This window comes from Furipterus horrens, unplaced genomic scaffold, assembly GCF_987537825.1.
Source record: "Furipterus horrens unplaced genomic scaffold, mFurHor1.1.pri manual_scaffold_9, whole genome shotgun sequence".
Lineage (NCBI taxonomy): Eukaryota > Metazoa > Chordata > Mammalia > Chiroptera > Furipteridae > Furipterus > Furipterus horrens.
Genome location: NW_028327179.1, coordinates 14920476 through 14937415, shown reverse-complemented (window position 1 = coordinate 14937415; position 16940 = coordinate 14920476). Strand labels below are relative to the sequence as shown.

General features: G+C 45.3%; 1 long non-coding RNA gene across 2 annotated transcripts in view; it reads right to left on the bottom strand.

Annotated features, from left to right (window-relative positions):
- LOC150001337 (uncharacterized) overlaps nucleotides 1-16940 on the bottom strand; it is a 76670-nt gene that overhangs the window by 54790 nt on the left and 4940 nt on the right. For both annotated transcript variants that reach the window (XR_016513022.1, XR_016513023.1), the window contains exon 2: nucleotides 14921-15153. This is a non-coding gene — a long non-coding RNA (uncharacterized LOC150001337). The remainder of the gene's footprint in view (nucleotides 1-14920; nucleotides 15154-16940) is intronic.

The window sequence follows — 16940 nt, the reverse complement described above, 5'->3', positions numbered from 1 at the left end:
AGTGAGGAAACCAAAATCTAGAACTAGATTATGGGTTTGGAGTTGTTTGTTTGTTTTTGCTTATCAGCATTTTTTCTACAATACACATGCATTACCATTATAACACATGTATCTCCCATTTTTCCTTATACACATGTAATTTGTGGGATAAAGCATAATGGGATAGAGCGTAACCATTTTAGATGGCAAAGACTTAATTTGGGCAGAATTCTTTACTTAAGTGAAATTCATTCCCCTAGGAATCAAGATGAAGTACTCAAGAAAGATACAGACCTCTTACCCCTCTGCCCCTAAGCTTCCGGGTCCTTCTCCCTCACTCAGCTAGGGAAGAGTGCAGAAACAAGAGCAGACGTTCTTCCCGCTGGCTCGTGGTAGCTGCTTCGCTCTGCTCCCTTCCAGGGCCATCCTTTCAGTTCTGCCTTTTCCACTTTTATTTCCAGCACTTTAAAATGGAAGAGTTGAAAGCCTTGCAAATATAAGGGAATCTTCCAAGAAGGATGCTTTAAAGAATGAAATGGGTATATGAGACATTTTACTTGCTCCAAATATTAGTTTATGTTGATAATTATTATTGAAGAAGAAACTCAGATCTAATAGTACTCATGAAAGGCTGATTAATATAACAAGATACCACTTCATGCCTATTAAATTGGCAAAAATTAAAATCCGACAATAACAGACATTGAAGTTATAATGTAGAGACTTGTGAGCTGTTGCTAGGAGTGTGGATTAGTGTGAGCCTGTAAGAGAGCCATTTGGCAACATCTAGCAACGTCAAAGATGCACATCCTTACAGCCTAGCAGCTCCGCTCCTCCGCAAAGCCCTCACTCCTCAAAGTGTGGTCGTGGGACCAGCAGCGGCAACACCACCTGTGAGCTGAATACAAACGCAGACCCTCAGGCCCCATTTCAGACCTACTGAGTCATAGATTGCATTTTAACAAGATTCACCGGATGATTGTACATGAACACAGGGGTGCGCAAAAGGAGGATTACAGCTGGGAGTACGAGAAAGTTTATTCTTGTTTGTTTATTATTGTATTACTTACTATTAGTGTTAGCCTCTTTTTGCCCACCCCTGTATATGAGAAACTATTGCATTTGGAAAAAAAAGACCATTATAAAACTACATAGTATTGTTTGTAAAGCATTTCTCACAGCCTCTCACTGGCTCTGATCGGGGCTGCGTACCCATCCTGGATCAGTCACGGAATACGCAAAGCCTCTTCTGATATCCTGACCAAACTGATTCAAAGAGCTACCTCCTTTTAACAGCTGTGTAGTATTCCATTGTACCAATGTATCATAATTTACCTAACCTCTCCTTTGCTGATGGTCATTCAGGTTTTCCCAGCGATTTACTAACACAAACGGTGCAGGATGCCCTTTCTTGGACCTTGCCCACCACACACACACACACACAGTTCTTTCTTTACCAACCTCAACAAGCACATGACTGCTGAATTACGCCTTTTGTGCTTTTAAGGAACTTCCCATCTCACCACCAACATGTCACACTGAATATCCCTGTGACTGCTTTGAGGAAGAGGAGTGGGGAGGGGACTGTGGAGGCTGCAATGTCTAGACTTTTTCTTCATTGTCTTCTGTTCACCAAATGCAGTCCACCTGTCACTAGAAGGCCTCTATGAAACTTCTCCCTAAATTAGGGGGAAAGCTTCAAATGTCCATGGAGGCCCCACTTGCCTACTAATTTCTCTGGATCTCCTGGGGACGGGGGCACCTGTCCCCTAACCTCTTCTGCCTTGTAGCTTCCGCTTTCACCACAACAGTGCAGAACTGGTAAAAACCTTGCCGTTTCCAATTGCCCTTCTCTTGCTATTGTCTAAGGGCCACCATAACTCAGGCCACGAAGAAAGCTACTTCCACAGCCCACAACCTCTACCCTCAAAGAGGCGATGTTACCCCAGGCCAATGCCTGGCTCCTCAGTCCTTGTCTCAGTCCCCTGGCTTTGTGGTGGTCTGACCTCTCCCATAATGCCCTTATCCTGCCAACCCATCACCCTGAAGCCATGAATCTGCACTTCGGACGAACTGCAGCATCTCTCGGAAGTATGTCGTATGTCCTTTCTGCTTCTGGTGTCTGATTTTTTTTTTTTTTTAATCACTTTACAAATGTCTCTGGGCTAGCCTCAGTTTTGAAGTCCTAGAACTTAGCTCTAACATGGTCCAGATCTTGAGTTAATACCCAATAACATTTCCCATCCTTGTTTTTTTTTTTTTTTTAACATACAACAGGATTATGACTTCATTTTTAAATGAATAACTTTTTTAAAAGTCTTGATTTTCATCGCAAACGCCACTCGTGGGGACAGAGGCGAGCCCCGGGCGGCAGCGCCCCGCGACCCCCATGGGGTCCAGGACGGTCAGGGCCAGACAGGAGCCTCCTGCCACGGGGCTGCGGGGCTCTGACGATCACGCACACAACCTTGTGACCTTTTTATGCACCAGTTTAAACCCACAAATTTGGGTCACATCATAACTATCCAGAGGAAATTAAAAGTTCGGAAGTTGCTGGACTGATTGTCAACAGGGCAAACTAAGCCACTCACTCCTGAACCTGAATTCAGGTCCAGAAGTCCAATAAATGGAAGGAGTTCATTAACATTGTAGAATTCACACCTTTTTTTTTTAAAAGAATAATCTTGCATTTAAACATTTTTTTACTAATCAAATCCATGAAGTAAATGGCAGACTTTGAAAGCAGCTCGTCTCCAGCATCTAAGGCCTGGCGTGGCTCCAGTCCGAGGCGGCAAAGGACACACAGACGGCCGCCGTGACCAGCAGGTGCGCCCCCTCGTAGAGAAGCTTCGGAGAAAACACGCTCCATATGAACAAGTGGTAGCGCAGCGACGTCACCAGGAGGATGTACACAGACACAGGAAGAGAGCAGATCAGTGCGTAGCAGAAGCAGGCGTGTCTCAGGGCTGAGCCGCTGCTGACAGAACGGGAAGGTGAGTGAGGCCCTGCCAGTCCTGCGCCACGCGAGGCAGACACACGTCTGGTTGGTCTGGCCAGGTGCCCCAGAGGCGACAGCCACAGGCAGCAAACCCACCCCCACCCCCCCACCCCTGCCTCCTGAGCCGCCACAATCTCTGAGGTAGTTTCAAAAAAGTGCACCCCCACCCCCAGTTTGCACAGGTGCCTATTTAAGAATGATGTGCATGTACGACTCTACCATCACATATATTATAAAATATAAACAATGAAATCACACAAGACTACGAACAACTGTATGCCAACAAATTGAACAATCTGGAAGAAATGAATTCCTAGAAACATACACTCTTCCAAGACAGAGACAAGAAGAAAGAAAATCTGAACTGATACCTACTAATGAAATTGAAACAGTCATCAAAAAACTCCCAACAAACAAAAGTTCTGGACCACATGGCTTCACAGGTAAATTTTACTAAGCACTCAAAGAAAAATTAACACCCATCCTTCTCAAACTGTTCAAAAATATTCAAGAGGGAAGGGCCCCAGCCCACTTTGCGAGGCCAGCATTATCTGAGTTCCAAGACCAGACACGGGCACTGCTAAAAAAGGAAACTATAGGCTGGTATCGCTGACAAACACAGATCCAAAAATCCTCAACAGAATATGAGCAAACCAAATCCAGCAACGCATCCGAAAGCTCACAGACTGTGGCCGAAGCTGAACGGGGAGCCCCGTGGCCAGCCGCCCCGCGACAGGTGCAGCGGGAGCAGTCTGCTCAGAGATGGCGCTGGAGCCTGGGCGGATACGCGCGAAAAGCAGAGCCAGGCTGCCCCCTCACACCCGGTGTAACCAACAACGCACAGTCGGTGAGACTCAGGGGCAGGCCCGCGGCCTCAGTGCGCGCTGCTCCCTCCCACTCCCATGCACAGACGCGTGCGGCCCGTCTCCCACGCGCTCCCCTAGGCCTGGCGGGCCTCCTGCTGCCCGCAGGCCCTGCTCTGGGACGCCGGCCGGCCCTGGGCTCTGGCTCAGCCGCGGCCCCACCAGACCCCGAGCTCCTGCAGCGAGTGCTGTGTCTGCACAGCGAGTGCCGAGGGATCCGACCCATCAGGGCAGGACCCCAGGGAGCCCTTCCCCTCCGGGAGCCAGGGCATCAGCAATGACAAGGGAACCCTAGGAGGAGCCCAGTGGACAGATGGGCCATGGCCTGGGGGGTGGGGGGGGTGGGGTGGGGGAGGGGGTGTTCGTGTCCAGCCTGGAGGCTGCACCCCTTCCTGGCCAGAGCAAGCAGGTAGCTCCCATAGCCACACGCGAGTCACCACTCCCGTGACCCCAGCAACTTCAGGGAGATGGACGGCAGTCCCTCCTGTACCAGATGCTAAGGGACAAAGAGGGGCTTCACCTGCTGGTTTCTGAACTCAGGAAGTTCACCAGGTGGCTGGCTCACAGCACGGGCCCTGCATACGTTGCGAATGCCGTCAGGAACACGGCGGGGACCTCCACATAGGTGTCCAGACCCACGAAGCCTGCTGAGATGTCCACCGTGGTGATGTTGTTGCAGTTCCCCTGGAAGGCAGGGGACAGCGCTGACATGGCTGCTCTCACAGGACGGCCCATGGTGACCGCAAGAAGCCCATCACGGTCACCGTGACGTGGACACACAAGCCCTGGCCTTCCATCCGACACCCCTTTGTCCTGGCTGACTCCGGACACACTCCCTCCACCAGCCGCCTACCCCAGGCAGAGGATCAAGTGCAAGCTTTGACCTTCAAGAAGCTACAGACGGAAGTCTACTGGACTGTGACTGATCCCAAATTTCCTGTATCTATGTACTTAACACAGAGCCCACCCCGCCCGGAACCCCGTCCAAGGCTGCCTGTGACCTGGGAGGAAACATGGCCGAGGGCACCGGCTGGAAGCCGAGGGCAGCACTCCCCACTGAGGACTCGTTTGATGGGTGGACGCTGTTGCCAGGCTGCAGGCTGGCCCCCTGCAGGGCTCAGCTGCTTGGTGTCTGGCGAGTGTCAGACCCTAAATCCTGGTCCATAACCTCCAGGGAGGAGCCAGCTGCCCCAGCTGGCAGCACGGAGGGCGGGGGCCAGATCTTGAGTTAATACCGAATAACATTTCCCATCCTTGTTTTATTGCTGATAAACAAGCTCTCTCTCCCTTGGCCTGGCAGAAATTTTATTTTTCTCTTTTGCCTTCACATGCTCAGTTGTGCCATAGTAAAACAACACCAATCCCATTTTTAACCCTTACAACAGAGGCCTTCCTCCTCCTCCTCTTCCTCCTCCTCCCTGCCGCCCATGGCCAGCACAGGGTGAAAAGAGACTGAAATATTCTCTCTCCAGCCCCTTTTGGATGGGATCCCCACCCTCCCCATCACCATTCTTAGTTCCACAGGGGTCCCAGTGAAACTCCCAGCCCACTTTGGAATACAGTCTTCCCTCAGACCACAACATTTGCTCATCTTTTAGAAAAAAAAGAAAACATTCCTTTACTGGCACTTGAAAAACTGAATGAACTTATAACTTCAGCATTGCTTCTAAAGGACTTTGTAAATGCTGTACTATTGGCATTAGTAAACGTAATTGTTTTAGAGACTCCGTTTTACCAGCAGCAGCCTCGAAACAGAAGCAAGAATGGCCTACAAGTTATACTCATACACCCTAACCTTCTGATTATTTTGGTTCTCCAAAACCTAATTTTTTCCCTAGATGTGTGTACATTACTTATCTTTTATCCTGTGACAGTAGCACTTCATCTCAGCACAGCTCCCTAAATCCCATTTAAGCAAGCGATTTAGACGAAAGCAGTGCACAAGGAAACTTGAAGCAAAATTACTAAGTGATGTTTGAAGCAGAAGAGACACCGGCTGGCCTCCTTACCAAATTTGGAAGGTGGAACTAATATACAAGAGTTTGCTGATTGCATTGATCTGGGGGGTCAATTACATTTATGGCATTCAATGACAGGGATGACAGAAGCCGAGAAGACCCTGCTCTCGCTCAAGCTGGTGAAAGCATCATGGTGGTTCATCACAGTTCAGTCATGGGATGTCTAATCCTCACCCATTCTTCTTCCTGCAATATTTCAAATAATCCGCCACAGGCAAAGTAAGTTAACTTAGTGGCTGGCTTTCTGGGCTCCCTGTTTCCTGCATAATTGGTGGACTAATTATGTTGCATTTGGGTATCAGAGAAGACCGTAGGGCATTTATCTGCTCAGTAGATAGTGAGTTGATTTGGATTTGTTTCCCTGTCGAGAAAGAGGAAGAGGCTGGTAGTGATCACTCCAGGAGCCCTGGGCAGCTGACCTGATGTCATGGGATTTGCTGGCCTGGACACATTTTAACAGCAGGCAAAGGCCCTTGCAGAGCAAATTCCATGACTCCATGGCACTGCTCTGCCCCATCACTGTATGTCAGAATGCTCTAGTGAATAATACTGCTTAAGTGAGAAGGTCCTGAAGTCTTCTTAGTTTATTGGAATTTTAGGGAAAGAGGGCACTTGATCTTGTAAGATTTGGTTTATTTTTACAATTGTCATTTATTTCCTGAGTTACATTTTTTTTTTCTTTAAAGGCTATGAGATGCCTTACAAAAATACATATAGTAAGATAAAAGTTTAAAGGAATAGATGGGGAAACTGAGGTAAAAGGAAAATGAGGACAGGAAAAAATAAAATGAAGGCAAGAAGGACTGTCGCCAAAATGGATCAGTACAGGCTCCACACTTGCTCATGATGATGGCAGAGTTGGAGCTTTTACCCTTTTCACTCTGGGCCTTTCTCTAAGAGGCTGATGGGGCTCTAGATTAAGGTGTCCCTTTGGCTCTCAAGAGGAGCTCATGACCTAGACAGGGGCTTTCAAGTGGCTGGGGGTTTTTTAGTACATCTGCTTACATTCTACTATAAGATCTCAGAGGGTTGTATCCTAGCCCTAGAGAGAGGCCTGAGATAAGAACTTCCACTTTAATGCCTTCTTGGGGCATATAATCCAAGGGAAGCAAGAGCAATGGGAAAGGAGAGGGAGGCAGGGAAAGAGGGATGTACAGTATTCCCTCACTTATTGCAGGTATTATGTTCTAGACCCCCCCACAATAGGTGAAAATCCACGAAGTAGGAACCTTACATTTAGTTAGTTTAAGCAGAAAAAGACATTTTGGGATATACAATGACTCGCAGAATCATTGCAAGGGCCAACAATACAGTTGTAGACTGAGTTTCTCAGTCAGTCAGCAAGCTGCCCCTGCCAGCCTCAGGGCTGCTCCCAGGACCCTCACTAGGAAGCAGACACTCATGTCCTGCCTCTCCCCCTCATTTGATCAGTTCCACATTCAAGTCTTGCCTCTGATTGTCAAAACCTAACTGACACCTGGAACCCTAGCTTTGAGAAAGTCTGGGAAATGTAGTTGTTAGCTTTCCAGCCCTTTCAATATTGGAAGGCACTTTCGAAGAATCTTGGGGTAGATGTTAAGCAAGCCAATTCATAATATCCATCACATTATGGAAGGAGTTGGTTCCGGGGAGGAAATCAGTTCAGTTTTAAACATAGTAAATTTAAGGTATCTTTTCGATATACTAGAAGAGATGTATAAAATGTAGTATAATGTAGTGGTACTAGGACAGATTCTGGGACCAGTCTGCTTGGGCCCATATCATACATACATCATTGATTAGCTGTGTGACATTGGGCAAGTTACTTCACCTCTCTGTACCTTGGTTTTTATCATCTGTAAAATGGCAATAATAATAATAACTGCCTGTGCAGGAGTGCCATGAGAGCTTAAATGAGTTAAGGGTTTATGAAAGTACCTGTCAAAAATAAGCACTGTATATGTGTTTGCTATAACTATTTTTAATTAATAATATAGCAAATACATATATATAACACACAAACACTGTGCTTATTTCATTAGTGTTTTTGCTGTTGTCATTGTTCTTATTACCCTTGTTGTTTGTGTATCTGAGACCACTTGGGACTCATCAGCATAGAGCAGGTCTTTAAAGCCAGGAGATTAGATGAACTTGCCTGAGGAATGGATGTGGGTAGAGGATTGGATCTCGTAACACCTAGAGATCAAGGAGATGAGAAGGAACCAGCAAAGGAACTGAGAAGAAGAGTGTAGGCTTCTGGAATCCAAGAAAAGACAGTGTTTCAAGAAGGGTGATCAGCTGTGTCTGATGGTGCTGTTAGGTGAAACAAGATGAAAACCGAGGAAGGACCACTGGAGTTGACAATATGGAGGTCACAGTGGCCTTGACAAGACCTGTTCCAATGGAAAGGTGGGATAGAAGCCCTGATTGAAATATGGTTTCAGAAGAGACTGGAAGGAGAGGTTGTGGGCACGGTGAATGTGGACATGCTTTCCAGGAGCTGTGCTGCACAGGGCAGCAGAGACCTGGGATGGTAGCTGGCTGATCGCACATGCAAATCTCAATCCTGTAACCACAAGAGACTGAATTCTAACACCCATGAGCTTATAAGAAGACCCTGGGGTCTAGAAAGGAACACAGTCCCTCTGACTCCTTAATCACAGCCTGTGTGACCCTGAGCAGAGGACCCAGCAAGGTGATGCTTAGACCCCTGACCCATGGAAATTAAGAGATAATGAATTTGTGGTGTTTGTTACATGGCAGCAGATAACTAATACAATGGACTAGGTACAAATTGATACTAAGGAATTATTAACTTCTAATAGTGACATTTTGAAATTACAGAAAATGTTTATTTTTTTAGTGATGCATACTGAAGTATTCTGGAAGTGTCCAAGATCTGTTTTTAAATAACAGTAAAGAAATAAACAGATGAAAAATATACAAAGAAAAAAGGCAACATGTCAGTGATTATTAGATCCAGGTGATGGATATACAGGGCATCATTGTGCTCTTTTGTTTTTATGTACATCTGAAATTTTTTATAATGGAATGAAAATATATATAAAGATATGTGTGTAATAAGGGAGGGTTCAGTCTTAAAGTTCCTCCTCTTCCTCCTCCTCCACCCACTTCTATATGTTGTGTCCTGATTGTCCTTTTCACTTGTCTCACTAGAGTGTCCCCTCTTGGCCTGCACGCACCTATTAAGACATATCGTCATAATCTTCTCCTCTCAGAAGCTGGATTAAGTCTTTAAACTGCAGCCCCGTGTGTTCTGAGTCCAGTGTGAGCTGACCTCGAGGGACAACCACCTTCTCTCAGCAGGTCTGGTCGAGCCCCTGGGGGCTCAAGTGTCATTGAACAGTGGCCCTTATTCGCACACAGCAGGGCTGCCTTTCATGGGGCCTGGTGCGCTCTCCTGGTGCCAACCCAGCTGTCTTTTTCACCATTCTGAGCCCTCCTCTGCCACCTCGGCCAGGCCTGGCCTTAAGACCTTAATTCTTTCTCAGAAACCCGACTCCTTCGACAGAAGCCACGGATGCCGCTCCGGCTTCATCTGACAGCTGTGGCCCCTGGCCTGGCCCCACGGACGTTCAATGTTCCCTTTCACAGGCGCTGGCATGTTCCTGCCAGAGTCCACTTCCTTCACGTGTCTCTTTTTCATGGTGTCTCTCTCTTTGGCCTTGAGTGTCATGCCAATTCCTTACACACTTGATGAAGGGATTCAGGGGCAGAGAACTTGAATCAATGGGGTCTTTTCATTTTCGAACATCAGTAAACAACACAAATCAGTTCAATGAGTTCAGCCTCAGTTATTTCCATACTTACTGCCGTCTCGACCCAGCACTAAATCCCACTGAAAATGCTTCTTGTTATCTCCAGCTAATGAAGAATGTTGCTCTTTCTTCTGGGTTTGAACACGCTCCAAAACACTGGCCTGAAAGATCAATTTACCACTGGAGAGCCCTGAATACGAAAACCTTTCAATTTCCCTTTGATACAGCCCACTGACATGATTCTTGGCGTTTTCTTTCCTCTCCCTTTTATTCTGCTCACTGACAGTGTTGTTTTTTTTTTATCTGGTTGGTAGTGTAGAACGCAACCATTTATTTTCGAGACTAAGGAAGACGCACCAAAATCTTTTCCACTGACTGTTACACATCATACAATTAGCAATTAAAAGGTCAAGTTAACCTGTTAACTTGTCACCATTGCACCTCCATCAAAATGGCCCCTTCTCACCCCTGTCACTCCCAGTATCTAGGCCCAGGAAGGACACTTCACAGTGTATTTCATGGCACCAGCAGAGAACTTGGCCCTCAATATTTTCTATTTAAAAATAGTCAGTGGCATATTAATTTATCAAGAAGTAACACCACAGGACAAGTATTGCTGAAAAAAAGATTTTAAGGCCAAAAAGCTATATATGGTTCCTGCTGGAATATCAAATGTCCCCATATTTTCAAAAAGTTAAACCTTTTATAATTAAACCATTAATAACAAGAGCATAAGGTAACTGGTGCCGGTGATAAATGTAGCTTCACCAGCTGCTGCCAACACCTAGTGAAACCCTCAGCACAATGGGAGGGTTCAGTGGCAGATTCGGGAACCAGACTGCAAGGGCTCAAATCCCAGTTCCAGTACTTATTAGCTGTGTGACCCTGGGCAAATTACCTCACATCTCTGTTCCCTAGTCTCCTCACCTGAAAAATCAGAACAATTTAAGTACCTAACACTTACATCAGCTCTTCTCAACCTGTGGGTCGCAACCCCTTTGGGGGTCAAAGAACCCTTTCACGGGGGTCGCCTAAGACCATCGGAAAACACATATATAATTACATATTGTTTTTGTGATTAATCACTATGCTTTGATTATGTTCAATCTGTAACAATGAAAATACATCCTGCATATCAGATATTTACATTACGATTCATAACAGTAGCAAAATTACAGTTATGAAGTAGCAACGAAAATAATTTTATGCTTGGGGGTCACCACAACATGAGAAACTGCATTAAAGGGTCGCGGCATTAGGAAGGTTGAGAACCACTGCCTTAGATTATGGTCCGGCATAGAAAAGCAAATGTCACTCTCATGGCCACTGTTAACTGTCCTGGGTGGACGGTCGGTGACTAACCCAGCCTCCCGACCCTGCCTGTCTTCCTGAAACGCCGCTCCAGTCCTTTCTCACACTCTCAGTCCCTACCACCCACCCACATCTGACAGAACCGCTGGCATTTCACACCCCTCCCGTGTGCCGCCGCTCTGCCTGGGAGGGAGCTACCTCAGCTTTCACTCAGAGGGCAAGAACAATCAGGAAAGCCCAGGCCACAACATGAAACAGATCTGGTTTTTCAAGATGCTCGTAAACTTTTTTTTTTAATGTTAACCTAGATGAAGAGGGTTCATTTTATTCCCCCACTAGAAGCACATGCTTGTCACTAGTCTCCACATGAGTCTGCTCTCTTGCTTTATATTTTATTTATTCTCCTTTTCACTTCCTCACTCCCTATCCCTCCACCCCACCACTCTGTGTTTAAGGTGACTCTCTGCTTCCTAGTGTTAGTGATGGTGAAGGCACATGTCTTTGTGTTACATAATTGTCATGTGCAACATTCTCCCTAAAGTCTTAAGATCCACGTCACTGTGAGAACTTCGAGGCTGCTCCCTGCTGCCTGGTTCTCAAGTGCACATCCTTACACATGACCCTCCCCTTCCCCCGGTGACAGACACTGAAGTTGCCCCCAACTATCCACTATACCACCCCAGAAAAAAAGAGGGGTTCTGGAAAGATAGTCTTGGGAAATCATGCTAGTACGTGGATAAAAATAAAACTGGATGCCTACATAACGCTACATACAAAGTGAGCTCTAGATCCATTTAAGCTCAAAATTTGGAAGCTGAAACAACAGAATTAATAGAAGAAAATGTAGGTGAATATCTCAGTGATGCAGGGGGAGGAGAGAACTTCTCAAAGTCAACTTCAAAGGCACACAAGTCCTTGAACATTTTTTCCATCACATTGGTTTTCTAGTCCTCTCTAAACTCTTGGTCAGCCCTTCTCAACCCCCCAGAGGTTTTCTTTTGTTGACGGACAAAAGCAAAAGAACGGCCAAACTTCAAAGCCTGTCTTTTCCCTAATTTCTGTTTTCCCTTCTTATACATCAAAAATTCAGTTGGTGGGTTTTTTTTTCTAGGTTTCTCCTTGCCCAGCATGGGGGTCAGTAACCTATGCGTGAAACCCAGCTGACCTTACAGTTTTGTGCAGCCCGCTGAGAAAGGTTTTCGCATCTTTAAGTGGTTGAGGGGGAAAAAAGACTATTTTGTGACACATGAGCAATACACAAAACACAGATTTCAGCGTGTCCATAAAAATACAACCGCACACGCATTGTCCTCACTGCTTTGTCACCCTGCTGAGTTGAGCGGTCATGACCGAGGCTGTATGGCTCGTGAAGCCTGAAGGATTTACTCGCTAGCCCTTCCCTGAAACGCGTTGCCCATCCCTAAACCAGACTGAATGTCCCCTGAGGATGAAAATCATATCCAGTGTATTTTTGATTTCCCTGATTGCTTCGTTCAGAGGCTTGCAGGTAATCCATGCTGGTTATAAAAACTTAGAATTACTTTTGACTTCAAGTACCAGACTAGCCTACTGATAGGGTTTTTAATTCTCATACAGATAGAAGTCCAGAGATAGGACAGGCATTTGATTCAACAACAGCTCCATGAAGTCAGTTCAGGGCCCTGGGGCAAGGTCTCTTCCCCTGTCCCCTCGGGGTTGCAAGGTACTATCAGCGGCTCCTCATTAGTGACCACAGCTCAAAGGCAGAAAACTGGCAGCAATATGGGCAAAGAACTTGACCTGCTACTATACCTTCCTCTTATAGGAGAGGAAAATACTCCCTGAGGCTCCCGCAGCAGACCTCCCCTTGTGCTAGGAGCCGGAATGTGAGCGCATAGGATGTGAACACCGGTTCCAAAGAGATGCGAAATCAATGACCTGGGCTGACTTAGACCAGGGACTGCACCCCTCTCCCTTGAGAATTAGCCATCTCCACCCAAAACTCGAATAGCATCTGAAAATGAGGAATAAGGGAATGACTTTGGGGTAGGCAATGAATGAATAGGGTCTGCCCCATGGTTCACTGATGGTGAGGTTGATGTTTCACCTTGGATAAGCAACCCAGAAATTTGAACTATTTTTAATGCATGGAATTAGGTCATAGCTTAATTCTAACCTTTCCCTACACCAATAACCCCTTTTAAAAGAGAACAACTTTTCCAAATTGTTTCACATGGTTTTTAAACCATACAAGCACCAAAGCCAGAGAAGTAGCTTCTGTCAGTTCTGCTTGGCCTTTTTTAAGAAAATGTCTGCTGCTGGACAGAGTCACACAGTGTGAGGCCACAAGTCGAATTGTGTCCCACGGCCCTCTGGCAGTTCAAAGACATATTCATACTGGCTGGCGCACCAGGATCACCCACATGATCTTCGCAAGGGTGAAACCAGCAATCAAAGAGAACGCTAGTAATGGCTCACAACCAAAGTACGCTACTGCGTGTAGAAAAGAAAGACCAGGATGTGAGCGCACAGGTTCCAGGGAGACGTGAATCCAGTGCCCAGCCTGGGATCCCAGCCCTCGTGAGTCAGGGCCACGGGTTCCGTGAGCATGCCTTGACAGAGGGCGCCTTTGATTTTCAGGCTCAGAGAAGCTGCTACATGCTCTGTTTATGAACACTCGAGCCAGCACATGAGCAACCGAAGGCACCGTCAGACAAGGACTAACAAGTAATACAACTTTTAAACTATTTAAAGAGAAAGATGTTATATGGTGGCTTTCATATACTTCTTTAACATTTGGCAGCTCGGCTTGCTCCCTATCAGTGTTTTCCAACTTTTTCCTAGTCTGTGACTTCGGTGGGGTCTGTCCCCACCTTCTTTCCCTGTCCTGTCTGACAGTCCCACCTGCCTTTAGGACCCAGGAATGAACATAAATCAATCCCCACAGTCCTCCCCACAGAAAGTTGGAGGAAATAGGGACTGTTATACTAAATGAAATAAGTCAGAGGAAGACAAACACCACATGATTTCACTTATATATGGAATCTAAAGAACAACGCATGTATAAATGAACAAACAAAACAGAAGCAGATTCATAGATGCAGGGAAAACCGACGGTTGCCAGAGGGGAGGGAGGTTGGAGAGCTGGATGAAAAGGTGAAGAAATTAAGAGCGAAGATTGGTAGTTACAAAATGGTCACAGGGACGTAAAGTACAGCATGGGACACGGAGTCAATAATATTATAATAGCTATGTGTGGGGCCAGGTGGATACTAGAAATTCAGGGGGGGATACTTTGTAAAGTATATAATTGTATAACCATTATGCTGGACTCCTGAAACTAATAAAAAATAATACTGAATGTAAACTGTAATTGAAAAATAAAAAACATCACAAACTTACACAGAGCAAACAAGATACTTAGTCTCACAAAGGCAATGGCATGAGAAAGACACCTCAAAAGAGAGGGGGGCATTCTATAAAAAAGAAAACTAGCCTATATGCCCCCAAAAGTTTAATGTCATGAAAGACAAAGCAGGTGGAGGGAATGTTTCATATTAAAAGAGACGAAAGAGACAACTAAATACAGTGCATGATCCTGCATTGGGTCCTGAATTTGGGGGAAAAGGTGTTATAAAATATGTTATTGGATAATTGGAAAAATGTGAATATAAACTAGGGCTTAGATAGTAGTAGTATATAATTGTTAAATCTCCTTATTTGGGTGATTGCACTGTACTTAGGTTAACAGCATGCCCTTGATCTTAGGAAGTACCAGCTGAAGAATATCAGAGTAAAAGACCCTGATTCTGCAACTTGTGGTTCATAAAATAAAATAAAAAAAAAAAGATATATACATGTAAGTATATACAAATATACACATAAGTATATGTAAATTAGTGTGCAAATGTGGCAAAAGTTAAAATTGGTAAATCTAGATAAAGAATATTTGGGAGTTGTACTATTCTTGTAACTATTTCAAAATAAAAGTTAAAAAAAGTTATGGAAACATACCTTACGCTTCTGAAATCAGTTGCCTTGAGAGATTCCATTCTTGGATAACTTTGAAACATTCCCTTGAGCAAGGCACTGGTGACTAAGTTGAGATGAGACCGAAAGTTGCAATAATTATTTCCACTTGGAAAAGAATGCTGGCAATGGACAGTCCAGGTCGGGGGAGTGGCCATTGAAGCAATCATGTGTGATGGGCACTGGACCTCTACATTTCCTCTTCTTTATCCCCACTCCTGAGAGGAGAAAAATACCAATGTGCAGGAGGCCCATTTCCCATCGAAATCAGGCTTCACATAGGGTGAGCATGTCACCTCACAGCTTGCAGACCTTTCCACCCCTCCAGCCTTAGCTCACTTTGGGACCCTGGCTCCCACGACTCCCTCTGCCTGGAGGAGGACAAGTCCCAGGCCACCCTGCATTCCCTGAAGTCTCTCCTGTCTTTTCAGGGCTATGTTGTCCCAAACACCAGCCACTGGCACATGTGGCCAGGGAGCACTTGCAATGCCCTGGCCTAAAATGACATGTGCTGCTCTGGAGTGGTGGCTCAGCTGGTTGGAGCATCGTCCTGTACACCGAAAAGGTTGCAGGTTTGATCTTCAGTCAGAGCACGAACAGGAGGCAACCGAGCAATGTTTCTCTCTCTTTCTCTTTCTCTCTCTCTCTCTGCCTCTCTCTCCCTTCCTTTCTCTCTAAAATCAATCAACATATCCTCAGTGAGGACTTAAAAATAAATAAAATGAAATAAAATGTGCTATAAGTGTGAAACACTGAATTTAAAAGGCTGCATGAAAAATAAAGAATGTAAAGTAGTTTGTTACTAATTTTATATACTGATTATGTCCCGTAATTGAGTTAAATAATGCATAGTATCAAATTACTTTCAGCTGTTTCTCTGTACTTTTTTTAAAACGTGGCTACCAGGACATTTTAAATTACATACGTGGCTCACATCACATCTGTATCTGACACATTCCCCATGCCCTAGCTGTGCACGCCAACATGCTTCTGCCATAGCACCTACATGCACCTTCATCTGGCCACTGGCCCCGTGTGCACTGCAAGCCCCATAGGGCCAGGTACCTTTTTCTTTCCATCCTCACTCTCTAGCATTGTGCTGCCACAAAGGGAATTATGGAATTAATCGTGAGGGTCTTTTTTTTTTTAACTCCAGGTGAAATTCACATAACATAATATTAACCATTTTAAAGTGAACAAGGCGTGGCATTTAGTCCTTTTGCGTGTTGTGCAGCCTCCACTGCCATCTATTTCCCAGAAGTTTTCCTCACATGCAAACAAAACCCCGTATCCACCTCGCATTCACTCCTCGTTCTCTCCTCTTGCAGCCCCTGGCAATCACCAGTCTGTTTGCTCTCTGTGGGTTTCCTATTCTGTATATTTCATGTAAATGCAATCATAGGATATGTGACTTTTGAGTCTGGGTTCTTTCACTTAGCAGAATGTTTCTGAGATTCATCCACATTTGAGCATTATCAGTACTTCATTCCTTTTTTCTTTTTAAACGTTCCTTCTTCTATTCATATTATTCCTTCCCACCTGGAACGCCCTCTCCTCACGCCTCCTATGTGCTCCCCCAATTGAACTCATCAGACTAAAGCTGCAACAGCCATTGGTCATTCGTGGGCACAGAGGTGACCAGAAAAGGACGCGTTGACCTTCGTAATTCATTTTCTCCTATTTCCCTGAAAAGTTAGGAAACCGATTTTGGTTGAAGAGTAATTTCAAAACTTAGTAAACCTGAAAACGAGGGAGTTTAATGACTTATTCATGCAGAGAGCACCCAGACAGGGACTGAAGAACTAGACAGAAACAGACGTCTCTGAGTCATTTGTTAATGCTTAAATCTGAAAGCCGTGACTCTGATTATAACATGTTGAAAAACCCACGTTAGGTCAAGGCAAATCACATGAGCTTTCTCTCTCTTTGAACTGATTCTTTTATCTTTAGTTTATTCTTGCCTTTCTGGTCTGCCAAATATCAGAGGCTTTGTTTCTACATGTCT